This window comes from Suricata suricatta, chromosome 9 (assembly GCF_006229205.1).
Source record: "Suricata suricatta isolate VVHF042 chromosome 9, meerkat_22Aug2017_6uvM2_HiC, whole genome shotgun sequence".
NCBI lineage: Eukaryota > Metazoa > Chordata > Mammalia > Carnivora > Herpestidae > Suricata > Suricata suricatta.
Window position 1 is genome coordinate 125,975,725 of NC_043708.1, and position 27,111 is coordinate 126,002,835.

The 27,111-nt window shown below is 43.7% G+C and overlaps 1 long non-coding RNA gene across 2 annotated transcripts in view; it reads left to right on the forward strand.

Moving 5' to 3' along the window:
• Positions 1–5,818: 5,818 nt before the first annotated feature.
• Positions 5,819–27,111, forward strand: part of LOC115302106 — a 41,703-nt gene continuing 20,410 nt past the window's right edge. Inside the window, exons 1-4 of one of the 2 annotated variants that reach the window (XR_003913421.1) lie at positions 5,819–5,937; positions 7,004–7,019; positions 8,258–8,365; positions 15,198–15,356. This is a non-coding gene — a long non-coding RNA (uncharacterized LOC115302106). The remainder of the gene's footprint in view (positions 5,938–7,003; positions 7,020–8,257; positions 8,366–15,197; positions 15,357–27,111) is intronic. The other variant, XR_003913420.1, reaches the window with a different exon arrangement.

Consider the following 27,111-nt stretch of genomic DNA (forward strand, 5'->3'; position numbering starts at 1 on the left):
AGCCTAAACTGGGGCTCAGACTTCAGCAACACACTGGATCCATGTGGAGCAAGCCCTGAACATGGCGGGGCAGGGCCTTTTATGGGTTTGGGAAGGGGGAGTTACAGGAAATTGTGACACAGGTACAGGGGTCCAATCATTATAGCATCACATCATTGACAGTAACTGTAACCAATTACAGAGTGGACCCAGAACCCTCAGGTACGGTGTGATGAGGACTCTCAGGTAGGGTGTGACTAGTTTTAACCTCCATCTTTAGGCCCGCCCTCAGAAATGTTAATGGTGTTAGCTGGCCTTCAAGGTCAGAGGGGAAACCTGAATCAGACCTGCATCCTTACATTTCCCCCTCTGTCTTGTAACTGACCCTCATTATTTATTTTTTAATTAAAGATGTGTTTTTAAAGTTTATTTATTTATTTTGAGAGAGAGAGAGAGAAAGTGAACAAGCAGAGGAGGGGCAGTGAGAGAGACGGGGAGAGAGAGAGAGAGAGAGAGAGAGAGAGAGAGAGAGAGAATCTGAAGCAGGCTCCACACGAGGCTCGAACTCATGAACTGTGAGATCATGACCTGAGCCGAAACCAAGAGTTGGATGCTTCACCAATAGCCACCCAGGTGCCAATTTTTTTAAGTTTGTTTATTTATTTGAGAGAGAGAGAACAAGCAGGGGAGGGGCAGAAAGAATGAGAGACAGAATCTCTAGCAGGCAATGTACAATCAGTTCAGAGCCCGAGGTGGGGCTTGAACTCAGGAACTATGAGATCATGACCTGAGCCAAGATCAAGTATCCAACGTCCAACGCTTGCTTAACCGATTGTGCCACCCAGGCACCCTGCTGGTGGGCATTGTAATGGGAATGGGTCCTACAAGGTGTTTAGTATTCAGAGAACAGTCCTTAAATTAAAAAGGAGCTTCAGAGCACAGTGTGAGGACGGGTAACAAAGAAGATGTTTATGATAAATGTAATAGGTTGAGGCCCCACGTTAGGTTGCCTTATGAATTAGGTGAACGTACTGAAGCAAAGAGAACACGACTTTGGTGATCGGCGTCATGGATTCTAGACCCGCCTCTGACACAAACTGGTTCTAAGGCTTCTCAGGGCCTCAGTTTCCTCCTCTATAACACAAGAAGTCAAGATGAAACCTTTGTGGTTCCTCCCAGCTTCCACTCTGTAGGCAATGTTCAGTCCATGGGTGCTCTGTGCATGAACTCAGGAAGAATCATCAGTAGGTGGTCAGATCAGTATTAGAACGCTTTCCATGGATGACCGAGTCTCTGGAGATGAACAGTGCTCTTGGCCAAAAATAGGGGCCCGTCAGTGCTTTTATAGCAGATCATCTTCATGGCGATGCCTATGTAAACTTCTATTAAAAATTTTTTTAAATTTATTTTTTAGAGACAGAGAGACAGCATGAGCAGGGAAGAGTCAGAGAGAGAGGGGAGACACAGAATCTGAAGACAAGCTCCAGGCTCTGAGCTGTCAGCACAGAGCCAGACACGGGGCCCGAACCCACAACCATTAGATCATGACCTGAGCGGAAAACGGATGCTCAACTGACTGAGCCACCCAGGCACCCCAAAATTTTATTTTTGAGACCTGTTCACTGGTCCAGCACAATGGCTGTGAGTGGACATGGGAAGAGCACCAGAGGGAAAGTCACAGGGCCCTGCTGTGTGAGCCTGGGCAAGTCACTTTCTCTCCTTGGGTCTTTTCCACCTTCATTTGTCAGATAAAGGGGCTGGAGAAGTATCACCAAGGTAGCTTCTAACGTTGGAAGAATTGGCTCCTGTGGAACGCAAATGAGAAGGTTCAGATGTTCCCTCAATGTCTAGTGCCCAGGTCAGTTGGAGGGCATTAGCTGTGATTTGATGCTTTCTGGGAAGCAGGATGCGGGTTTGCTACAGGGCTGGGCTGGGAAGGACAGACAGAAAGGAGATCTGTGTGCTCAGGGTTGGCTGGAAATTCTATGCAAAGAAGGAAATGAGCTCTCCTGTAATTGCCTGTTTCTGAACTGCAGAATGTATCAAATGCTGTGTTTAAAACGGTGTGATGCCTAGTTGTTAGCCCAGGGAACCACCTGTTTTGTCTGTCTCTATTCCAAGTCAGTGGTGGTGATGTTTGAGAACTTCCCGTTCAGGCAGTGCCATCAAAGAGGGGCAGTAGAAGGCGACCCAGAAAAGTCAGGACCCTGACAAAGCATATTTGAAAGGAAGAAGGAAGGAGCCCATATACATTTCAATGGAAGTACTTTTAAGGCATTTCAAGGAGGAATCTGAGGAATAATTACAAAGTTTAAAAAGAAAGAAACTTAACTTTGATCTGATTTTCTTCTGTAAAACAATTAGGTTCATCATTTTTCAAGTGCTAAGCTGAAAATTCTAATGGCTGGACCCAAACACTTTCATTCGTGTCTCTTGGGACTTCTATAATCCGCCTCCCAAAAAGGAAGTTAAAAAATTTATTAAGGTGATGTTGCAGAGGGATTAATGCATAAAACATTTGCTAGTCAGCTCTCATAAAGACCACAGCATCACAGAATAGTTTAAGATTAAGAGGTGGATTGAAATCACGCGAGAGTCTGATTGATAGCACAGAATTGAGAAATCTGTAAAGTTGATTTGATGAAAGGAAGAAAACCCATCAAGGTGTGATAAGAATTTTCCTTTCCAGTTGCTGTAGGGGATTCTAATGGGAATATATCCTACCTGAATTGTAGTATTCACAAGACTAGCTCTCAAATTAAAACGGAGCTTCAAAGCAGAGCCAAAGGACAAACTAACTTATCTGAAGAAGAGCGAAGAGAACCTTACTATAAAGAAAATAGATTGAATCCCAATGTTAGGTTACATTTCTCCTAAATTTTTTGACCATGCAATTCTTCATGCTTCTTATACTAAGTGCTAGACTCTCAGTTCCTTTTTTTTTTTAAGTTTTTTTTTTTTTTTAATTTATTTTGAGAGAGAAAGAGAGAGAGAGTGAGTAGGGGAGGGTCAGAATCCCAAGCTGTCAGCGTGGGGCTCGAACTTACAGACTGAGATCATGACCTGAGCTGAGATCAAGAGTCAGACGCTTAACTAACTGAGCCACCCAGGTGCCCCAAGACTGTTAGTAACTTGATGGAAGAAAATAGGTATTCTTTTTTGAGCCTGGCACACTGTTCTTAGCACAATAGTAGATTTTCATTACATGTTTATGAAGTAGCAGAATCAAAGTAATTAAAAAATTTTTTTTTAATTTAATTTTGAGAGACAGAGAGAGAGAGTGAGTGAGAGAGAGGGCACTGGGAAATAGAGGATCCGAAGCAGGCTCTGTGCTAACAGCCGTCGGCTGATGTGGGGCTCAAACTCATGAACTGTGAGATCATGACCTGAGCTGAAGTCGACCCCTCAACTGACTGAGCCACACCAGCGCCCCCCAATACTTTGTTAATTAAGCAAATAAATGTCATGCTATATCTTCTTCCCCATTTACTAAATCAGTTAAGCCATGTTTGTCTAACCTGTTGAACTTCAGAACAACACTATGGATTTCTGGATTCTTTTGAAAGTTCTCAGGGAGTGGCACTATTTGGTCCACAGCTATATGCAATGACAATTACCTGGGGTCCAGGAGTAGGTACCCCCATTAGACAGGGCTCCTTCCTGTTGTCACTTACCATATGACTCTAGGTTGACTTCACTTTCTTACCTGCCAGCCTGGCCCATGGTATAGACACTCAGATAAGGGGATGATATTTGGTATGTGTTATATTTCTTCTTTTTATAAAGTTTATTTATTTATTTTGAGAGAGAGAGGGAGAGAAAGCACTCATGTGAGCTGGGGAGGGGCAGAGAGAAAGGGGGAGAGAGAGAATCCCAAGCAGGCTCTGCACTGTCAGCCCAGAGCCCCACACAGGGCTTGAACCCATGAGACCACAAGGTCATGGACTGAGCTGAAACCAAGAGTCCAACGCCTACCCTACTGAGCCACCCATATTGATAAGATCTAACTGTGAGCTTAATGGTTTTCTCCTGCCTGACACTGGAGACTCTTACGTACTGTGCTTGGAGTCTGCACATTCCTATGACTTCAATATGCCCCCATGGGACTAGTGCAGACTTGGAGCTCTAAATAACGCTAATGATATCGGTAGGAGCCCATTTGGGAGTTGTTCAAGTTTGTCAGAGCATATTAAAATCCAATACGTTCACATCATCAAAAAGGAGACATCGGTCCACCTGTCTATACATTCCTTTCTGATACTAAATTTGTCCAGGAACTTTTCAAACTTACCCCACCTATCTCTCCTCCCTCCCTTAGTGAATAAACATGTGGAAAAAGTGGAGAGCAAATCAGAATAATGCACATTGGTGAAAAGTCCTATAATTGAAATCATTATTGCTTAAGACGCCATTGCTTTAATCAGCCCTATCATAAATCAATGATTCTCACAAGTGAAGGCTTGAAATAAAGTACTCTTAAACAGATTGGGGCTCTTAAAAGGCATGATGCCATTGGGAAGCCCCTGAAAGTGGATAAAAAAGCAGTTTCTGAATAGATGTACGGGTTCTAGCATTTTATCTTCCACTTAATTTTAAAAAATATTACCTAGTCCTTTCTTAGAAATTACATATTGGAGGCTTGTAATGGCCAGGCCTTTAACCCATTAAAAAAATTTACTCCCAGGAACAGTTAATATTTGACGTTTAATTGGTTTTCCTTGTTGGGAGAGGAAAATCTGTTTCTTTTTTTCCTTTCTTGATTGACTTTTCAAAAATCACCTTGTGAGCTATAAAAATGGAGAGAGTAATTGATTTTCAAAAACTCATGTGCACACACATGTATTTGCATATGCATAAGAGAGTGTGTGTGTGTGTGTGTGTGTGTGTGTGTGTGTGTACATAATGACCTCTGTGTACCAGGAGCAGGGGCTTCCTTCAGGAAAACTGGGCAAGGCACGTGTTACTATTTTCAGTTAACATGGAGGCAGCGAGGCCCAGAGAGGTTCACTGCTTGCATAGGGTCACACGGGTAGTGAGCGATAGGAGGCTGAGTCTATTTCTCCAACCCTGTAGTCTGCCGGTATGGGCGCTTTGTACCCCTGTGTGTGGGCATTGGTGGAACTAGGAAACGAGACCACGCCCACGATCCCCATCATTGGAATCACTAGTCTTCTCAGCCTAGTTAACAAACACCAGGTTCTGGAATTTAGCCAAGGGTACCACACCATCCAGAAATGTCCTAAGAGCTGCCCAACTATGATTTGCGCTTTCTATGCGGACACCCCATGGTGACTGAGCCAGGAGAAGCAGATGAGGATGCCTTATCTGCACCTTAGGAGAGATTTCTCCTCGGAGAGTTTTATGGGGCTGAGCGGGAGGTCGGATGCTCTCTCATTAGAAAATTGCCCACACAGACTCCAAATGAATTTTGGGGCTCCTCAGGACTTGTTTCAAGAGCAAGAGGGGAGTCATCGGGACATTGGTGTGGAAAGGGTGAGAAAAAGCCTTTTTCTGGCTGCCTTGAGTTAGAAGATTTCCGTCTCAACCTTGTCAATCCCTTACCTTTCACGTGTGGTTAAATTCATGACCAAAGGCCCAAGTGTTCTCTTTCTTTCCCCTTTTCTTCCCACAAAACCAGGTATTATTGAGGTCTTTCGCAAAGCTGCACAGACCAACTGTTCCTCCTCCGATTATGCCTTTCAGAGTTCAGGCGATATGCCTCATCAGGTTACACCTTCCATGTTTTGTGGTCAGATGTGGGCTGTGTCATTTGACGTGGCTCCACCTTGCAAGAAAATATTTATATATTGGCCTCGCCAGGTCCCGTTTCCTCTGGGATTGCTCCGGAGCGCACCGTCTTCATGCCAGGGGCGGCCAGTGGACTCGCCGGCTGCACAGGACCACTGGACATCTGGCAGAAAACAGGAAGCTGACCTCGCTCGGCCGGAAAACTGTGAGGTGTGTGCCTGTGGGAGGAGACAGTTCTGAGAGATTGAGCGTGATACTTTGCGAAAGGGCTTGGAGGGACAGACACCGAGGGAATGAACATGTGTACCATTCACAGGATCTTTTTTCTAGATCTAAAAACACAAAAGCTAACTTGCACACGGTCTTTCTGTTAGTTTTTTTTAACCCCCCCTTTTTCTAATGGTTTTTATTTATTTTTGAGAGATGGAGAGAGACAGGGGGAGCAGGGGAGGGGCAAAGAGAGAAGGAGACACAGAATTGGAAGCAGGTTCCAGGCTCTGAGCTGTCAGCACAGAGCCTGATGCGGGGCTTGAACCCACAAACTGTGAGATCATGACCTGAGCTAAAACCGGACCTCCAACTGACTGAGCCACCCAGGTGCCCCATCCCTTTTTATTCCTGATAAATGGTATTGTCATTGTTTACAAAGCAGGTGTCAAAAACAAGTCCTATATAGCTGTGATATATTGTCAAAACCCCTTTTGGAAACTCATTTGGCAGCATGTGTCAAGACCATAAATATTTTTCCAGTCCTTGAGCAAATAATTTTACTCCTGGGAATCCATCTCCGTACCACCACCACCACCACCACCACCACCACCACCAAAATGCTCAAAGATGTTCTTTATTTTTACTTACTTTTAATTTAAAAATTTTTTTTATTTATTTAAGTAATTTCTACACCCAGCAGGGTTAGAACTCATGACCCCAAGAGCAAGAGTCATATGTTTCATCAAGCTGAGTCAACCAGGTGCCCCTCAAAGATGTTCTTTAAACCATTGTTTACGGTACTTAGAACCTTAATGTAAACCTAACAATATGGGAAATGGAACTATAAAATGTTTTCTTGATGTTGATATGCAAATGACGTTATAACATTGGAATAGGATGTGCATTCCTGATGATGACAGATATATGAGCAAAATATGCTTAGTCGTCATAATGGATAACCTTTATTGTCTCCTTAGTATATGACAGGCAATGTGTCAGATGCTTTGTAATCACGTGGGCGTGCTCACCAGATTAAGCCACATTTTGTTTTTTCTCCATTTTACAGGTGAAGGAAGAGGAAGGTAATTGGGTTATCTGAGGTCGGACTGATGGTGTGAGAATTGAACCCCATCCTGATTACTACAGAGTTTGCACTCTTACCTTGTAATTCTTTAGGATATGTGGATACTTTTATTTATTTTTTAATGTTTATTTATTTGGAGTGAGAGAGAGAGAGAAGGGGAGTATGTATGTATGTGCATGTGGCTAAGAAACAGAGAGAGAGAGAGGAAGAGAGTGAATCCTAAGCAGGGTCCTTACTGTCATGGCAGAGCCCGATGTGTGGCTTCATCCCAGGAACCGTGAGAGCATGACCTGAGCTGAAATCAAAAGTCAGACACTTAACCAACTGAGCCACCCAGGCATCCTTTATGTGGGTACTTTTAAGTAAAAAACAAATACTAGCCACCAACCCGCCCACCCAGCAAAAAAACCCTACAAAGAAGCCTCAAAACTCCAAATGAAAAACAAGTCGGTATCAACAAACACAAATGTGACAAACTTTACTCTTCTGGTCATCACATGGAAAAGGAAATAGCAAAGCTTAGACCAAGAGAAATAGCCGAAGTTGAAAAAGCTTACTGCGACCAGCCAATAAAATACCAGGTAGGTGTCTAAAGCCACAATTACCATTTAAGGACTTTTCTCTGGATGGGAATTCAATACGCTCCGTATGATCTTATGGTGAGAGAATCCAATTAATATTATTCTGCCAATTTAAGGAAGTAAATTTTACAAGGAAGCAAATCTTGCATTTAGGTGGAAAGGATTTTGTCCAGAGTGACTTGAGAATTCTCTTCAGGACCAAGTCCTAGACCAGTGGTTCTTAATTTATTTTGTGCGAGAATGTGTTTGACAATATTAATGGCAACTACAGTGTCTGATTCCAGACACTATATGTGTATATTTACATCTATGGCACATTTTGTTATGTATCTATTTAACTTTTTTTAAATCACCTTTTAAAAAAATTTGTAAACTTATTTATTTTTTGAGAGACAGAGAGAAACAGAGCGTGAGCAGGGGAGGGGCAGAGAGGGAGACAGAATCTGACGCAGGCTTCAGACTCTGAGCTGTCAGGACAGAGCCTGACATGGGGCTCGAACCCACAGACCATGAGATCATGACCTGAGCCAAAGTCGGATGCTTAACTGACTGAGCCACCCAGGTCCCCTGTATCTATTTAATTTTTGAAGTCTTATAGGGTCATTGCTGGTTTGAGCATTTAAATTAAAATGTCCCTTTGTGTTTTGGCTTGCAGAATGTTCTTTGTCCCTCGATGTGGGGGGGTGTTGTTTCGTTGTTGATTCCAACACTGCCACGGTTTCTTCGGAGCCTTGTCTACACCGGCAACACCGAGGTTTGTAAAGTGAGTCTAATGAATAATTTAATTGCACTGCTTTATTTAGTGCGACGGCATGTTATTGTGGATGCTTGGATTTGGATGCAAGGCTAACAACTGCCTTTGGAGTTTTCACGGTAGGGTGAAAAAAAAATGTGTGACACACATCACCAAGACTCCATGCCTGTGCCTGGCAGTGTAATTGAGAAAAGCTTTGGAATGTGAGGGGCCGGCATTTTGAATAGCTTTCGCTAGCACACCTGCAGAATCACACTTCCATTAAACACATATGTGTGAGCGCATGTGCGTAAGGCACAGTGTTAGACAGATGTGAAAAATGGCCGGATGATGCCTTTGTATAAGATTCTCCCAGACTCTGATGTGCTGAGGTTTGGAAATGCTCGTGCAGCCTCTGGGCCCCGTTGGCTGTGGCACTAAGAAGATTACAGCCAGGGCCTGATTTCAGCCCATGAAATATTTTCATCATCAGGATGAGGAAAATTATTTTTCACTGTTTCTGTTGTTCTGAAATGGGAACATTTTCAGGTATGAACCCCCGAAGGGCTTTCGGTGCACCCCCTACCTCTTGTTGGGGATTGCGCAACACGGAGTCACAAATGGTAAGTCATTGGTCTGTCTTCTCCAGGAACTTCCCCTGGGCAGGGGTCTCTGCCTATGTTACAGAGGATGGCAAAAATCCGAGACATCATGCGTCTGGCCAATTATGCAATGCTCCATCAACAAGGGGAAATTCCTTGCTCACCCCAGCTGGTGAACAGTTACGCCCTGGGGCCCAGGACGGACATGCCTTGTAACTTTTTAACCTAGTTAGTGTAACTGCCAATATGATTCCTATTCATAGAAATGCCTAATCCTTTCTTGAATCTTGCTAGACTATTTGCCCCAATAATATCCTGTGGCAGTGAATTCCACAGGTAGATTATACGCTGTTTTAAAACATATTTCCTTTTTTTCATTTTAAATTTGTTACCTCTTAACGTCACAGGATGGCCCTTGTTCTGGCATTAAGGAGCCTGGGGTGCAGGCATTTCCAATGCTGCTTTAATTTTTCCAAGCACTTCGCCATTGTTAAAACTCTGTCTTCTTCATGTATTTTCTATTTTGGCGGATCTGATCTTGACTAAGTGAGATGGTTGATGTAAATAGTCTCATACGACTTTGGCACATAGTATGCACTGGACAAAAACTCTCCTTGGTTTTCAATGCCACTTATTGGACAACTGTTTATTGAGTACCTACTGTGTGTGGGAATCGTGGTAAGCATGGGAGACACAGCTTTGAATGAGACAGGGTCCTTGTTCTTTCTTTAAAAAAATTTTTTTAATGTTTTATTTATTTTTGAGACAGTGAGAGACAGAGCATGAGGGGGGTGGTGCAGAGAGAGAGGGAGACACAGAACCTGAAGCAGGCTCCAGGCTCTGAGCTGTCAGCACAGAGCCTGATGCGGGGCTCAAAGCCACGAACGTGAGATCATGACCTGAGCCGAAGTTGGAGGCTTAACCAACTGAGCCACCCAGGTGCCCCAACAGGGTCTTTGTTCTGAAGGACCTAATTTTCTAGAGAACACAAGCAGCAATATAGTGAATAAAGATGAATGACATGGGTTCCTGGAGTCTTAAGTACTACAGGAAAATTAGACAAGAGTGACTGACAGAGAATGGCAGGGGCCACTTAAGATTGCACCGTCAGGGAGTAAGTCTCTGAAAAAGGGACAGTTGAGTTCCCCATCAAGGAATCATTTGTGTGAAATCTCCATGAGGGTGAACCTATGCTCCCAGATAATGCCTGGCATGACGTAAGACCCCATTGTTATTTGTTGGGTGAATGAATGAATGGAGGTTGAGGTGGGAAGCCTTAGTTACAGAAATCATCCAGTAAGTTCCTCAAAGACCCAGGAGTAACACTTCTCGAATCTCCACATTCTATAACTCTGAAGACCTTTGGAGTAGAAAGAAACCAGGGAGCTTGGGTAGTTAGACTTGGTGTCAACCACTTTCCCATGTCCCCAGCTACTGCCCTTGTATGACCTTGGGGAAGTCATCTAGTCTCTCCTCCTCCCCAAGTGCTCTCATTTATAAAAATGGGGATAACATTTTCTTGCTTCCTGGGATTTGGAGCATTGGAGACAAAATTATGGAGCAGTTTGTCCTTTATAAACTACTGAGTGGCGTAGACATGTTGCTTGTTCTGGAGGGAATCGATTATTCTCAACCCTGCACACCCTTTCTTCCCTCTTTCCTATCTCCTTCCTTTGTTTTTTCTGTTCCCTATCTTTATCCCTGCCTCTGCCTAAAACTCATCAGTGGCATCCTTGGTACCTAGCTTTTTGTTAAGTGAGGGCAGTGGTGGGTGGGGGTTTGGAAGACAGTGGTTATTTTCTGAAATACTTTTTTAAAAAAAATAATAGTTTATTGTCAAATTGGTTTCCATGTAACACCCAGTGCTTCTCCCCACAAGTGCCCTCCTCCATGATCATTACCCCCTTCGTCCGTCCCCCTCCCCCTTCAGGCCTCAGTTTGTTTTCAGTATTCAATAGTCTCTCATGATTTGTGTCCCTCTCTCTCCCCAACACTCTTTCCCCCTTCCCCTCTCTATTTTCCTCTGTTAGATTTCTCCTGTTAGACCTATGAGTGCAAACATCTGGTATCTGTCCTTCTCCTCCTGACTTATTTCACTTAGCATGACACCCCTGAGGTCCATCCACTTTCCTACAAATGGCCATGTTTCATTCTTTCTCATTGCCATGTAGTACTCCATTGTACATATATACCACATCTTCTTGATCCATTCATCAGATGATGGACATTTAGGCTCTTTCCATAATTTGGCTATTGTAGAAAGTGCTGCTATGAATGTTGCTGTGCATGTGCTCCTATGCATCAGCATGAAATACTTTTTTTTAAAGTTTATTTATTTATTTGGAGAGAGAGCGAGCGTGAGGTGGGGAGGGGCAGAGGGAGGGAGAGAGAGAATCCCAAGCAGATTTGGCACTGTCAGTGCAGAGCCCGACGTGGGTCTTGATCTCACAACTGGGAGATCCTGACCTGAGCCAAAGTCGAGAGTTGGGCACCTAACCGACTGAGCCACCCAGGCACCCCTGAAATGTTGTCTATTTCTCAAGGACTTTAAACATGGGATCGGATGGAGCTGTTGCTAGCTGAAACAGTGGACTGGAGATGTATTTCCAATAGCGATCGCTTGCTTTTATTTTGTTTACTGCTTGGTCTTCTGGGGTCAGGTTAACCAAACTTCTGTAAAGAGGCTTTGCCTGAATTTCTGAGGGAATCCGCCCCCACCACCTGAAAAGGAGGACATTGGTTAACAGGATCTAATTACCTGCTTGTAGCTTCCTTCTGTGTTCCAGCACGTGATAGGCATATAGCATTGCCTCATGCGTCCTCCTGTTATTCTTTTTAACTGCTTTTTTAAAAAATTTAATTACTTTAAAAAAATTCTTAAATTAAAAAATTTTTAAATTAATTTACTTTTTTCCCTCCATCTAGGCAATTTGAAGGAGAGGGCTGTGCAGCTTTGCATAATAATGTATTAGAAAGGCATTTTTAGGGAATAAATTATTAGCATTGTTTATATGCGTGATTCAAATTTACTGGCAAATGGCTCGGGCCTCAGTTTTACGAGGTAGCTGTTTGCCAGGCTCCTTCTGGGCAAACCCCTGAAACAGGAGAAGTTCCCTTTTGGTTTTCCTCACCCACGTGTCCTTTGTCTCTTTCCTTTCAACACCTCCCTGCGTTCCCAACTCTCCCGAACTCTGTGGACCCGCCGGGCCTTTTGCACCTTAACGTGATGACATTTTATGGGTCCTCCCTCAGCTCCAGACCCGCCCCCCATGAAAGTGAGGTGTGCAAAGGAATAAATCTTCAATGGTATAATTTTAGACCTTGTGGCAACTGGGAAGAGCGGCTATTTTGGGCTGCGGGGCTTTCTCCTTGACCTGAGATGGTATCACTTTGCCGGCCCGCTGGTGGGCTGGGCCAGGCCTGCACGTGGTCCTCTGAGCAACATGCCTGCCATTCCTGGGGGGCTGCTTCCTTCCTCTGCGGTTTGGGTCCGTGCCCCTCCCGAGTTCTGGGAGTCCGCGCAAGGGTGCGCACCTGCCCACTTGCGCCCAGCTAGGTGGCATTTCGAGGTGGTGGCTCAGGCTACCCCTGTGGGCAGCAGAGATGGGAGACAGTCCCTTCCACACTTAGGGAACGGGGACGTGTCCTGGTCCGGGGTTTGCCCATCGGTGACCGTTCTGCGTGTCACCCCCTCTCCAAGCCAAGGTGATTGGGCGGTCTCCAGGCTGCAGGGTCTCTGCGCCCCTCCTGGGAGGCCTCCTTTGAAGCCACGCTTGGGGCGTCCTCACAGTGATCCTGACCACCCTGCTGGCGGGCTTCCCACTCAAGCTCCCTGTCCTGACTGGGGAAGGGAGGCAGGACTCCTGCAGCAGGTGGGCGGGCCAGCGACAAGAAGATCCGAGCGTGGCCCAAACAACAGTGCTTTCTGGAAGAGGCTGAGTCCAGACAACATCATCACTGGGGAGAGTATCTTGTTCATAGTTGTTGTTGTTGTTTGTTTTTGTTTTGTTTTGTTTTGTTTGAAAGAGAGGGAGTGTGAGTGGGGGGAGGGGTAGAGAAAGAGAGAGAGAGGGAGGATCCCAAGCAGGCTCCATGCTGAGTTCGGAGCCCCACTCAAGATTCCAGCTCAGGACTGTGAGATCATGACCTGAGCTGAAATCAAGAGGCAGAATCCCGGGGGCACCTGGATGGCTCAGTTGGTTAGGCATCTGACTCTTGATTTCAGCTCAGGTCATGATCTCACAGTTCGTGAGTTCGAGACCTGCATCAGTCTCTGTGCTGATAGCCTAGTGCCTGCTTGAGATTCTGTCTGCCTCTCATCTGCCCCTCCCCTGCTTGCTCTCTTTATCTCTATCAACATAAATAAAAATAAACAAACAAAAGAATCAGAAGCCCAACTGACTGAGCCACCCAGGAACCCCTTGTTCAGAATTTTTACAACCTAAAGAGTACACACGAGGCCCAGAGATCGTTCAGGAAGGAGGAATAGCATCAGCAAAAGACAACAAAAATGGAAAAGGTTATTTTTTTGGAAAATCTGAGCTTATTTATGCCAAAAAAAAGGAAAACAGGAGCCTTCTATGGCTATGAAGAGAATGTGGCTCTCTCTTCTGTGAGTCCCCTGGCCATTTAAAAAAAAGGGAGAATTCAGGGCACCTGGGTGCCTCAGTCGGTTAAGCACCTGACTTCAGCTCAGTTTCTGCAGTTTGTGGGTTTGAGCCCTGCGTCGGGCTCTAGGCTGACAGCTCAGAGCCAGGAGCCTGCTTCAGATTCTGTGTCTCCCTCTCTCTCTGCCCCTCCCCTGCTCATGCTCTGTCTCTCTAAGTCTCAAAAATAAATAAACATTAAAAAAAAGGGAGAATTCTGGATTTGAAGAGAGAGAGAGAGAGAGAGAGAGAGAGAGAGAGAGAGAGAGAGAGGGAGAAAGACAGACAGAGAGAGAGGGAAGGAAAACAGGCTGAGGAGGAGACTGGATACAAGAAGAACCTGACTAAAGACCAGAAAATAGTGGAGGGCAGATGAGAGAAAAAGATCAAGAGATAATATTGCCTTCCCTAATCTGCTGTTAAATTAAATTTAATAGATACTCTGAGAACCGACTAAGTCTCTTCTAGTTCTCTATTTCTGGATGACAGATTGCTCTAAGATTGATCCACTTAAAAACACAACTTTACTATTATCTGTCATGGCGCTGAGTGCCGACTGGGCTCTGCTGGTGGGCCTCATGCGAGCAGACTGGGGTCACCTGACGGCTTCCCCACTGGGACGTGAGGGCTGAAGTTAGCCCTTGCCGTGGCCTCAGTTGGGGCCGCCAGCCAAAGGGCCCGCTCGCTTCTCACCGCATCTCACCCCTGTGCTCCTGTCTTGGCCTCACGGGGTTCCCAAGGTGGGTAACCCGAGGAAGCAACGTGGAAGCTGAACCATCCTTTTCTGCCTGGCCCAGGCACACACTCTGTGTGGGTTCAGGAGGCAGGAAGTTCAGCTCAGATTCAAGGAGAAGGCGCATAGACCATTCCTATGGATTTGAGGAAAGTTCAAGAACTCCTGTGTCTTAAAACCACCAAAATGTCCAATCACAATGTCCCCTGTTCTCAACCTTCAAACCTTCTTGTCTAGCTGGAGCTGGAAAAGTCAAGTCAGTAATCCTTGCAAAGGAGTAAAATATCCATTCTCCAGAAGGGTGAGGCGATAGAGGAATATGCACCAAGTAGGGTACAATCAACTTTTGCATGTGGGGAGGCCTGAGGCATTGGGTAGGTAGGAAGGTCGGCGGCCTCTTATCTTTTGGAGGGCTTTGCAGGCCAATCAGATGGCAGTGGCTAACATGTCCTGACTGGAGAGGGTGTTCTGGCTTGCTTGAGTCAAGCCCTAAATAACTTCTTATCTTGTTACCTGTTTTCTCTTCCCCTGCCTCACTTTTATTCCAGTGAACCATCCTGTCTTTCAACTACGTTGTTCTTCTGTGGTCCGAAAGCTCTCTCGATCACTTTATCTCCCTTGGTCATCAATCTATACTTTCTGTGCGTGGAAAAGACTTTTACCATCCATTCATCTCCCTCACTTTTTGCTTCTCTGATGCCATTTGTCAGACCAGTGGCTCTCCCTGCCCTTCTCTGTCCCACTCGCCTGACTGCTTGAAAATCTGTATTTTTCACTGAGGGCTCCCTCCTTCGGGCCATTGCCTGTTGCCTTCTAACACTGTGTTATAAATTCCATGTAGCTCATACCTTTCTTCTCTGCTCTGACTTTTCTTATTCTAGGTGCCTTTTATCTAGCACAGTGTCACAGGGCTGTGGCCCCTGGTGTGCCCAAGTCCAGCATCTCCGTCAGATACAGTTTTGACATCTTCACTGTGAGGCCTCGTCTACACCCACAGACTTTCGGGTGGGATTTGCTGCTCAGCTGCTGACCTTTGTCTGGTAAGAGTTTCCTATATCCCATCATCACTAAAGACACTTTTCCCCCTCATCTTAGTCTCTGGTCTCCAAATTATTAACTGTAGACATTCACTTTTAAATCCTCATGTAGACTGGGATCCTTTTCTCCTCTTAGTATAAAGATGAGACATACCTTCTGTGGAAAACTTAGAACACATAAAATATCCTAAGTAAGAAAACAAACGCTGTAGACATAAATGTTGTTAAGACCTTGGTATGGGTCCTTCTCATCTTTTTCCCTCCTTTACTTATCATTTTTATTTACAAAAAAATAGAATTACCACTCATATGGGAAGTGCCTTCCTTCAAATGGTTTGCTGTTTTATAGACTCAATTGCTTTTTTAATGTTTATTTATTTCTTAAGAAAATGTTAAGTTTATTTATTTTGAACAGAGGAGGGGCAGAAAGAGAGGGAGAGAGAGAATCCCAAGCAGGCTCTGCACTGTCAGGGCAGAGCCCAATGTGGGGCTCGAACCCGTGAGCCATGAGATCATGACCTGAACTAAATCAAGAGCCAGGCACTTAACTGACTGAGCTACCAAGGCACCCGTTAAATGTTTATTTATTTTTGAGGGAAAGAGAGAGAGAGAGAGCGAGCGCAAGCAGGGGGGGTGCAGAGAGAGAGGGAGACAGAGGTTCTGAAGCAGTCTCTGCACTATCAGCACAGAGCCAGATGTAGGTCTTGAACCCATGAGCCATGAGATCATGACCTGAGTTGAAGTCAGATGTTTAACTGACTGAGCCACTCAGGCACCCCTGGTTTATGGATTCAATTGTTACAAAGCTACAGTCTCGGGCCTTAGCTAATTAAACCACTGTGGCCATCAGGCTCCAGCTGGGCCAGGATCTGCTCTTCCCTAGGATTAAATCAGAAGATATTAGGATCTGCAGCCATAATGGCACATCAAGGTGGGATTCGAATCTTCATTTTGAAGCCTAAAAGTTTATCTGGAGAAGTTGGTTTGTAAGAGACAAGTAGAGAAGACCTAGGAGCTGAAAGGTGTTCCTTGGGTCTTGGCACTAATTCCTGCAGTGAATTTTGTGCTCTAGCCTTTTATTCATATCTCAAATCCTTCCTTATTCGTATGCTCAAATCCTACAGTGGTGAGGCTGTATCTGTGGGATACTGATATTTCTACCTAACGGTATTTGACCTTGGTGACACTCTTTTGCAACCTGCCCTTTTCACTTAACAATTATTCCTAGGTTGTTTTTTTTCTTTCTGGGTCATTATACATTCTTCTAGATTATAATTTTGGTGACTGCACAGGGTCAGCTGTGGATGTTTGAATATTTACAGGGAAAGTGGAACATCCTACTCAAACTCTGAAGTTAGATAGTACTGAGTTCAAATGCCTGCCTTGACACTGAGTTTGGTATGTGGTTTGGCAAAGTATTTAAACACTGTGTGTCCCAGATCCTTGTCTATAAAATGGATATTATATGGTCAAGGGATGGAATGTACTGAACATCCCCAGGATGAATATGGGTATGAATGATCAAAATCCTAAATTGTCTGTAATTACTCATGAAACAGCCACCCCTATTTTTCAGCATTTAATCAAAGCTGCCGTGAAGATACCCGAATATTTACACATTATTTTCTTTTATTTATTTATTTACTTATTAAATTTTTTTAATGTTTATTTTTGAGAGAGATACAGAGAGAGCACGGGGGAGAGGCAGAGAGAGAGGGAGACACAGAATCTGAAGCAGGTTCTAGATTCTGAGCTGTTAGTACAGAGCCCAATGTGGAACTTAGACCCATGAACCCCAAGATCATGACCTGAGCCGAAGTTGGATGCTTAGCAAACCAAGCCACCCAGGCACCCCAGGCATGATCCTCTTGAGAAAAGTGCCAGAAGTTGCATCTTTGGGCCACAGATTATGGACATTGAAAGACTTCAGAACTGTCACTGCTTTTGCTGAATCATCTAAGCTGTCTACATCCTAGTCTTTCCCATTTTTTTCTTGTCCACAGCTTCAGAGACAACGTGTCTCTTTCTGGGTCCAGGATTTGTTGTACGCTCAGCTTCCAACAAAATGAAAAGTGTCACACCTGACATTTTATTTATTTATTTATTTATACATCTGACATTTATTTATTATATAATTTTTTAATGTTTTATTTATTTTTGAGAGAGAGAGAGAGACATTGTGAGTAGGGGAGGGTCAGAGAAAGAGGGAGACACAGAATCCAAATCCAAGCTCCAGGCTCTGACCTAGCTGTCAGCACAGAGCCTGACACGGGGCTCAAACTCACGAACTATAAGATCATGGCCTGAGCTGAAGTTGGATGCTCAACCATCTGAGCCACCCAGGCGCCCCTACATCTGACATTTAAATTGGGGCTCTTCTGAGTAGATTTCACTCACTCATTCAGTTATGCACTCAAATGCCAGGTGCAGATTAAGTTTGTATATAGACTAGGCTTATAGGATCAGTTTATATTCTCAGAGCTGACCCATGCTAACTATGGAGTGGGCTTTGGGGCTTTGAGGAAGAGTTCTAGACTATTCTAAGGAGGTCAGATATTGATCAAGGCTGAATGATACCTGGGGAATCTTTCCTCTCTAGAAATAAGAATATTGGAAATAAGAACACATTGAGCCTTTGATCTGCTGGGGATGATCTCCCACCTGTAGACCTTTCCTTGGCTTCCAGGCTCAGGAAATATTGATATGAAATTCAGCGAGAAGCTTCTTTGAGCTGTACATGGTTCTGAGCCCAGAAAGACAAAGAAAACCCAACAGCCTCCCTATCTTCAAGGAGCGTTGTCTTTTGGACAAGCAGATGCACAAACAATTCTGGGTCGAAGTTAAATTTGCCAGAACGGAGGAGGTTACATGTAAGGAAATTCCTGAGCCAAGGTCCACACAGTTAGCCTTATGATCTCCAGAGGGTTTTTGGTTGGTCCAAAGTTACAGCACTTAGAAAAAATTTTAGTTGCCAACAATTAACAACTGGAGATTTCCGTCTCACCTTGGAAAAAAAAATGGAGGTATAGACAATGCTGAGTTCTCATTTTACCTTGGCAACAGTGAGGAGTGGCTGATCCCTTAGCCACGGCACGGGTTCTCTTTTTTAGCACTGTCCCCACGACTTTTGCTATCTGTATGAGCCATGGGCTTATGACCGCAAGCCTAGTTAAGGGGCCTTTATTCTTTCACAGGCTATCAGAGAAGGCCCAGAGAGCTGTGCTAGAAAGGGGAGCTGCAGGGTAAGCAGGAATTGGCTTACACGGAAGGTGGACCATCCATGACGGGCAGAATAGCATGTGCAAAAGTACAGGGGCCTGAGCACAGAGGCCTGAGTGGGAGATGACAAACAGATGGGATGGGAGATGAGATGGATGTTTGAAGGAAGGGACCGAGAGAAAAGAGTTGGAGAGGCACGCCAGGGTCAGGTCTTGAGCAACTGGGATACCTAAGTAAGGAATTTAAGGGTTTTTTTTTTTTTGCTGTAAAAACTGGATCTGATGATTGATTGAAGAATAGCTCAAAAGCATTGCTAACACTGCCCTGACATCAACGGTGGCGCCTTGCAGGGTTTGTTATGTGCAGATCACCATTACCTCTTGACACCGAGCCCGGGAGATGTGAGCTTTTATTACCCTCACCTTACGGATGAGGAAATGCAGATAGAAGGAGGTTGCTTAAGCGACTTCCCCAAGGTCACAGCCAGTCAGCGGCAAGGGGCAAAGTGGACCTCAGGCCTGACTACAGAGCTTACCACTTGACTCCAAGATGGCGTCCATGCTTCAGAACCACTACCCCCCAGTGAAGGCAGGCTTGCTCCAGGAGTGGGTAGGAGAGGCCCACAGACAGAGCGGGGTGGCTCTTGGTGTCCACTGCAGTGGCCAGCAGGAGAGGGGGAGGGCCGCACAGGGCGGCATCCTTGCAGTGCAGAGAAGGGGGTGAATGAGGGGTATGTGGAGGAGCCTTCTTCATGGAATCCGCCAGCACAGGGGTTTCCTCTTTCTCCTTTGAATTCTCAAAACACTTTGTGTCGCCTTCCTTGGGCTTGCTTTTGCCATGTCCTCATAACAGCTGTGCGCACCTTACGGCATCTTGCATAGTTTAAGTTTGCGAGGGCAGGAGGAGTTCCGCTTTCTTTGCCTTAATTTTATTTTTGCATTGCTGAGCACAGTGCTTTCATAAATGAATGAGTTCCCAAATTATCTCTTTCAGCTCATTTCTCCTTACGTAGGCATTTGCTTGAGAAGTCCAGGGCAGGGTAAACACTTTTTTCTTTCTCAAATAGGAAAATCATTTCTTTATCCAATCTACTTGAAGCTCTTTGGAACCATGAAGGAAAGTAAGATGGGGAAGTTGTTTAAAAGCAGCAAACCTTTTAAGGGCCAATGTCACATTTATTGCTATAAAATATTTTTCTCTCTCTGTTAGACATCTGGTTCCCATTACATACAGTATTGGGTACTTGAGTTCACCAGGCATTTTGCATACCAAGCAGCGTGCATGCGAAATCCGCGCCCCCCCAAACCTCCGCCATCCGCCAGTTCGTATTTGTTCCTTGCTGGCCAACCCTCCTATCACCAACTTAATTCTTCCCAATATGCTTTCGAGGTTAGTTTGTTCATACTTAGCTTGAGGACCAAATTGCTGGCATCTGAGAAATGAGGAACTTCATCGGGGAGTCTTTGCTTCATGTCATTGCATGGTCCAACTCTATAATCTAGTGCTGAAGTCAATGAAACATCTTAGTCTTAAGTCTATACTTCCCAGGAACATTGACCCAGAAATGAGAAACACAATATGGAATGTTTGCTAATGAGTCATGAATTTCATTATAATTGCTTCCACATTCAGGAGAGCGCCCTTAAACCATCTAATCTTGACATATCCTGCAACAATCCCGTGTGTTGTAAATGATTTTGTTTTATTCCTTAGGTTACTGTTAAGGGGTTATTTTATGCTTCATTTCATTTTCTTAAAGAAAACCACACATGTGTGCGTGCACACTCACTGTCTGATATGTGTGTGCGCATGTGTTTTCGTGTACTCGCGCATGCACGCACACACACGTTTTTGAAGCTTTTGCCCCAATCTGTAGTTTTTGAAATAAAATAATTATGGAGCCAATAGAAGGCTTCCTCCTCTGGTTCAGAAATAAAAATAAACACATTTAGGAAGAGGGTTGAAATGGCCTGTTTTGGAGGTCTAAGTCTGAGAATGAAAGCCAGAATCAAGCAATGCCCCGGCCAGTCTCTGGACTTAAGAATCTATGACTGGATAGATGGACACAACTACCATTCAGTACAGTAATAATGGAAAATTAAATATGACTCAAAAACTGCTCACATTGTAAAGTGATCTATTAGCATTCTATGACTTCAGCACTTAAAGTGACTGGTTCTAATTGTATGATTTGGCCTATAGCAAGCATTAAAGAGCTGCATAATCTTGTGGGTATCTTTTTTTGTTTGTTTTCAGTCTCTTTTGGGATCTTTTAAAATGGATTTTCTTTGGCGTAAAGCTTTGTTCCTGCCACAGAAAAAGGTTGTATGGAAAAAATCGCTCAGTCCTGGTGGAACCAGAGGTGGCTGGGTTTTCCCCCCCTTCTATTGATTCATGAATCAATAAGGCAAACTTTAAAAACATTTTTGCATTTTTCTCCCTTTTTTTTATTAAGTGAAACTCTGTCTTTACAGCTTGTGGATATTATCCTGAAGAAGTAAAGATGGATGGCCTTCTCTGATGAGCTTTTCTAGCAATCAGACAGGCATTCTTTTCCTGCACCTGGTTGGCATTCTGTCTCCTGCAGAATCTTTTCTGTGCAAGCTGTGGGTCACTAAGATGTGGCTGCCGTGTTATACCTTGAGCTGAACTTAATTTAAGCGTGTTATCACAAAACGGGGGGAATTCTGAACAGCTCTGCGTCTTACATATACCGACTAAATGGTTTGCAGGTTTCAGGAAAGGAAGGATGAGTGTGGAGGAATGTCGTTCATCTTTGAATTCAACTTTCTGAAACGTACAGGCTTTTTTATAACTCTCATGGTATGGACAACAGGAAGCTTATTAACGGACTAGTATTAGAAATGGCAGCTCTCGGTGCAGAGGGACTCCTTTGTGAACTTCCATGGGTTTTTTTAATTTTTAAAAAATGTTTTATTTATTTTTGAGAGAGAGAGAGAGAGGGAGAGACAGGGGAGGTCAGGGAGAGAGGGAGACACAGAATCTGAAGACAGGCTCCAGGTTCTGTCTGAGCTAGCTGTCAGCACAGAGCTCAATGTGGGGCTCAAACCCACGAACTGTGAGATCATGACCTGAGCCGAAGTCGGACATTTAACCGACTGAGCCACCCACACACCTCTGAACTTCCATGTTTAAGCCAAACTGAATATTCACCTTGACCTCCTTGCATGTGAATTTCCTGTGGGTAGTTTTCAGATCTCTCAATTGTAGAAAAACTGCCTACCATGAAGAGTTCTGATACAGTGACCCTCATTGTTATCCACGTAAGCAACAGTGGGTTCTTGAACATATCATTGAAAAACTCCAGTAACACAGTTGGAGCCTAGACACCAGTCTTACTTGTTCAAAACATCTCTTTCTAAAATTGGACTTTAACTGTTAAACATCCAACTCTTGATTTTGGCTCAGGTCATGATATCGCAGTTTGTGAGTTCGAGCCCCGCATCGGGCTCTGTGCCAACAATGCAAAGCCTACTTAGAATTCTGTCTCCCTCTCTCTCTGCCCCTCCCCACTTGTTCTCTATCTCTGTCTTAAAAATAAGTATTAGAAAATAATAGAGCTGGGGTACCTGAGTGGCTACATCGGTTAAGTGACTGACTCTTGATTTTGGCTCAGGTCATGATCTCCCAGTCCGTGAGTTTGAGCCCTGCATGGGGCTCTGCGCTGATGATGTGGTGCCTGCTTGGGATTCTTTGTTTCCCTCTCTCTGCCCTTCCCCACTTGCACTGTCTTTCTCTCTCAAAATAAATAAATATTTTTTAAAAAAATAAGTAAAATTAGACCTTTTTTTTTTTTAAAGACAATGTTAAAGTAGACGGAACTTTAAAGGCACTCAGGCTTCTTGTGAGGTTTTTTTTTTTTAAACTAACATTTCCCTATAGCTTATAATAGCTCTCTCCTGGAATCTGGAGAACAGAGCAGAAATACCTGTTATTGACCTGAATTAGGATAAAAGGAAAAGAGAAGATAAGATCGTAGCCGTCGGCACTTTGTTTATGAAAACATCATTTTGAGGATGAAGTCATGTACCTCCCTCTTCTTCCAGCATATTTGACATGCCAGCCTGATCAGACCAAGAGAACAGGCCAAGAATTAGGGCATTACCTTTCCTGTATGCTAATGCCATGCAGTATGGCATCATTTAATCCTTATGCTTGTTCTTTGCTGTTCTAGAAATACATATGAAACTAAAAAAGAAACAGATAAAAATATGAAGGTATATAAACATAAGAACAAAAAATAAAAATTTGTTTTTAAAAAAGTTATCCTATTTTATTTGAAAAGTTTTAGGACGCACAAGAAGTCATAAAAATAATTCAGAGAGATCCTCTGTTCCCTTTACCCAGTTTCCCCCAAAGATAACATCTCCCATAGCCAGAGAACCTGGTTGACATTAGGGAATGAATTCAGTAGTGTTATCCCAGTTACAGACCTTGTGTGGACTGAAGCAGTTTTTACATACATTTTCTTTTAGGGTGTATGTTAATATGTAGAAACGGGTTGATCATTAGTATTTAAGGGAGCATCTCTCACTGATAAGTATTGATGGGATACAATATTCTCGGAGGGTGTGGTTTTGTATATATTGTGACTGACTAAAGAAGAGGTTGTATTAATTGGTGTATTAATGAGGACCCTTTATCCATAAGTTAACTGACTAAAAAAATAACCAATCCTATATTAAGTGCCAACTGGACACACGGGGATGGTGGCATTGACTGCAGAACTCACAGGAAATAGAAAAAGAATCAACACAGAGACCCATATACCATAGAGCAAATGAAACAAACCCCCATTACTAAGCCCCAACAAGTACATTAGCCATAAAGAGATTAAGATGCAAACCTCATGTTCTGTGGCTCTTACTGGTGAGTGGAGAAGAGCAGACCATTAACAAGTAATGAGGACAGAGGGCTCTACCGGGGGGCAGGGGGCTCAAAGCACGTAGGTCCTGACTTGGTCAAAGGGTGCAGGAAAGTGACTCAGAAGCATGTCCTGTAACCACAGTCAGCTTTTCAAGATATTGCGAGTGACTACTTACAGGATCTTTGGAGCAGCTTGCTTCATTCAGAGCCTATGGAGCATCTACTAGGCCTGGTTGTTGCGTTTGAATGGATGGCTTTCTAACACAAGAGCAGTCATTGTTTTTTAGGACTGACTCAGATGCTCTTTGATATCATACCTGATCTGCCAGATCTTCCCTGCTCAATGCCGACAGGCCTGGAGCTGGGCTCACACGGAACACGGGGTGGAGAGGGGTCTGTTTTCTAGTGGTAACGGGGGGAAGTGGTTCCCTAGAGCATGGTTGGTAGCCGGTGCCAGAAAAATAAAACCATTATATGCTTTAAAAATTAAGGTTTCTCATTCAGACTGTCACAATACTGTCGTCAGTTAGCCAGTTACAAATGTGATTCCGGGTGTTTCCCACTTAGAACCCCTCAGTTGATTTGCACGGGACTCCAGGTGGCCTCCAGAATTCCTACTGTGGCCTCAAAGGCCCTGTGTGGTCTGGCCCAACCTTCCTATGTCCCCAGGCTGGTCACATTCCACTTGACTTCCAGTTCCTAGGGGTCTAGTCTCCCTGGACTGTTTAATGGCCCTTTAAGTTGCTAAGCTGTGTTCCACTTCTGGGCATTTGCCAAGACTTTCCTTTTCCTCTGTACCTTCATCTGTAACCTCATTCTTCAGGCTTGTATTGTAAGACTGTCTATACTGAAGAGTCTGTCTCTATGAAGGTCTCACCAGGAGTCCCATTTTATCCGTACTGATACCTCTTGCATGCGTTACATATATAATCTTATATTCAATGATACAATTACATATCTGTCTCCCCCTATAATAATGTGAGTTCCATGAGGGTGAGGGTGATATCTATTTTTATGATTTTCTCCTCCACATTCAATAAGTATTTGTTGAATGACGTATTGAATGGACACATCAATGACATAATGATATAGCCCCTCCTTTCTCCCCAAAGTTTAAGGGATGTCCCATCTGGGATTTGGACATATTTATAAACTCTTTGTTTTGGGTTCATTTCTGAGATCCTTCTCATGTTCAGGCAGGAATAGCTTTTCATAGGAAATCATGGTTGATGTGATTTGGTCTCCAGTTCTGCCTACTCCAGTGGGTTCTGTTTTGTGTGTTTTATCTGGTGTAGTTGTCATTTCAGGACCACTCCAACAAAGGAGGGGCCATTCCTCATCAACATCATGGCCATTCATTGGCAAAGAGTCACCCAGAGCTGCTTTGCTCATCTCAGGGCTCTGATCATGGCCCTTTGATATGTTGGTGATCTTGACAGTGGGAACGTTTCAGCAGACAGGTCTGTCAAGTGCACTGTTGGAAGAGTCTGTAGTTGGATTCTAGATCCAAATGCTGTCTTCACTGGCTTCAGGATGGAAAGAGCCTTTATGGATGGGGACGAAGGAGGGTCACTTGTGGATCAAATCTAAGAGGTATTTGGAACAGGGAGACAGAGAGAAGTCAGGGACCATCTCCATGGAGGAATGATCTTTTAGCTAATTCTAGATTGATGGTCAGATTTGAATTAGTTCTGTGGGAATGTGTGACAGGAGGTAAGGATGAGGCAGAGGGAGTGGTGTGTGTAAAGGTCTTAGAGATAAGTCTGATGAAAGACTCAACCAAGCCTCTGGAAAATTTGGATACAGACCCAAGTCTCCCAACAGACCCAAGTCTCCCAAAAAGAGTGGTCCTCCCCCGTCCCTTAAAGTTGATTTATTTAGATACTTTTTTCAATTTTGTGGCTAGTATCTACCTAGTCTAAGCATTTGTTAGTAATCAAATGTAGATTATTTATCTTATATTTAGGTAAGTAGGTAACAATATGTGTGAATTCCATCCCTTTCCTCCTTTCCTTGTAGGTTGCTATCAATGTGTGTGTGTGTGTGTGTGTGTGTGTGTGTGTATGAGTGTGTGTGTGTGTGTGCATGTGTGTGTGCACGTGCATGTGCACGCATGGACCTTTACATTCATTTGTCTATCTTGCCCAGACCTAAATGAAGATCACGAGATTTGTTTATCATAAAAGATTTGAGATTCCGGAGGGTTGCTGCCAATGATGTACATGTAGCTAGTATAAAGGCAACATGGCCAGACAGAAGGAGGTCAGAGTTTGGAGTTAAATGCCTGGGGACAAAGTTCAACTTCGCGATTGCTGACTTGTGACTCTGGGCCAGTCACTTAACCTCTCTGAGCCTCAATTTCTTCCCGTCCAACTTTGGGGTGACAATTAAAATATTTGCCTCATTTGTCTCATAGAATTATGCATGTGAGGGGATCTATCTGAAAGCAATTCAACGATTATGAGGCACTTTGTCAATATCAGGCATTATTATATACAATAAATGTACCCTTAAAAGAATGTAACTGGTTACTGGAAGTAAGTGCTGTAAGTGTGGATGAGACCTTCCCAGGCTCAATGTCACTTGAAAGTTTGCAATAACATATTTCAAATATAGTGGTAATGTAGCAGCTAGCTATTCAAACATTTCTAAAAGCAATGAAAATTTACATTATGTTGCAGGCTTATCATTTACATGGCAAGCCATTCAGTGTATAAATATTGAGAAAGAGAAAGCCAGTTCCCAAATAAAGACAGGTAAACTCTTTTGATTTATAGCAAGAAAGATACCAAAGTGAATTTTCCTGGGATATTTCTGGGTAGCTCATTTTATAGTATGTTTCAAAAGGATATAACATTAGAATCACTTTTCAGGATATAGTAATAAACTCTCTCAAAACGTTTTATTTAACCAGGAAGTAGCTCACATAACTGGGAGGAAATGCAAACACAATTTTATACGTAACAAAAGACTCTCTCAAACATCAGTTTTAAAATATGACAAATCTAAAAATGCATATCCAGGTCAGTACGAAAAAAATTAGTGAGATCTTTTTGCTATAAAAAAATGACTTTCTAGAAACTCAAATTGGGTTCATATTAAAAAGGACAGGGATGAATTTATTCAGATGACACAAGCCCAGACAATGTTTGGTGGGTTAGTACAGACTAAGTTATTGATGAGTGGCTGGGAATTGGAATGTAGAATTGGAACCATAATTAACATCTTGAAAAGTATAAAAGCATAAACCATTTTAGACCAAAGTAGATTTGTTTTGTTTTGTTTTTCCTTTTTTCCTATTTCTCTCTTGCCTGTTGGGACACTCCCCTTCCCCTCCCTTTACTCTTGAGACCCTCATGAATGAAATGAAAACAAATACTAACATACTATAGAGGAACAACACTCATGGCTTTGGAAATGGACAACCACAAGAGGTTGTATTCATTGGCTCGCTGGTCAAAACCTCCATCAGCTGGTGCATGTAGGAAGCTAAGGAATGCTTTCTTGTGGACTTGGGAGATCAAAGTTTTGGATCTTGAAAAGACCAGACTTGTGGAGTGGGGGAGGGTGCGGTACATTTAAAAGTGGCGAATGCATTGTAGGGCTGTCTTCAGCCACCCAGGAGTAGAAACTGAGTTGGTGTTCCACAACT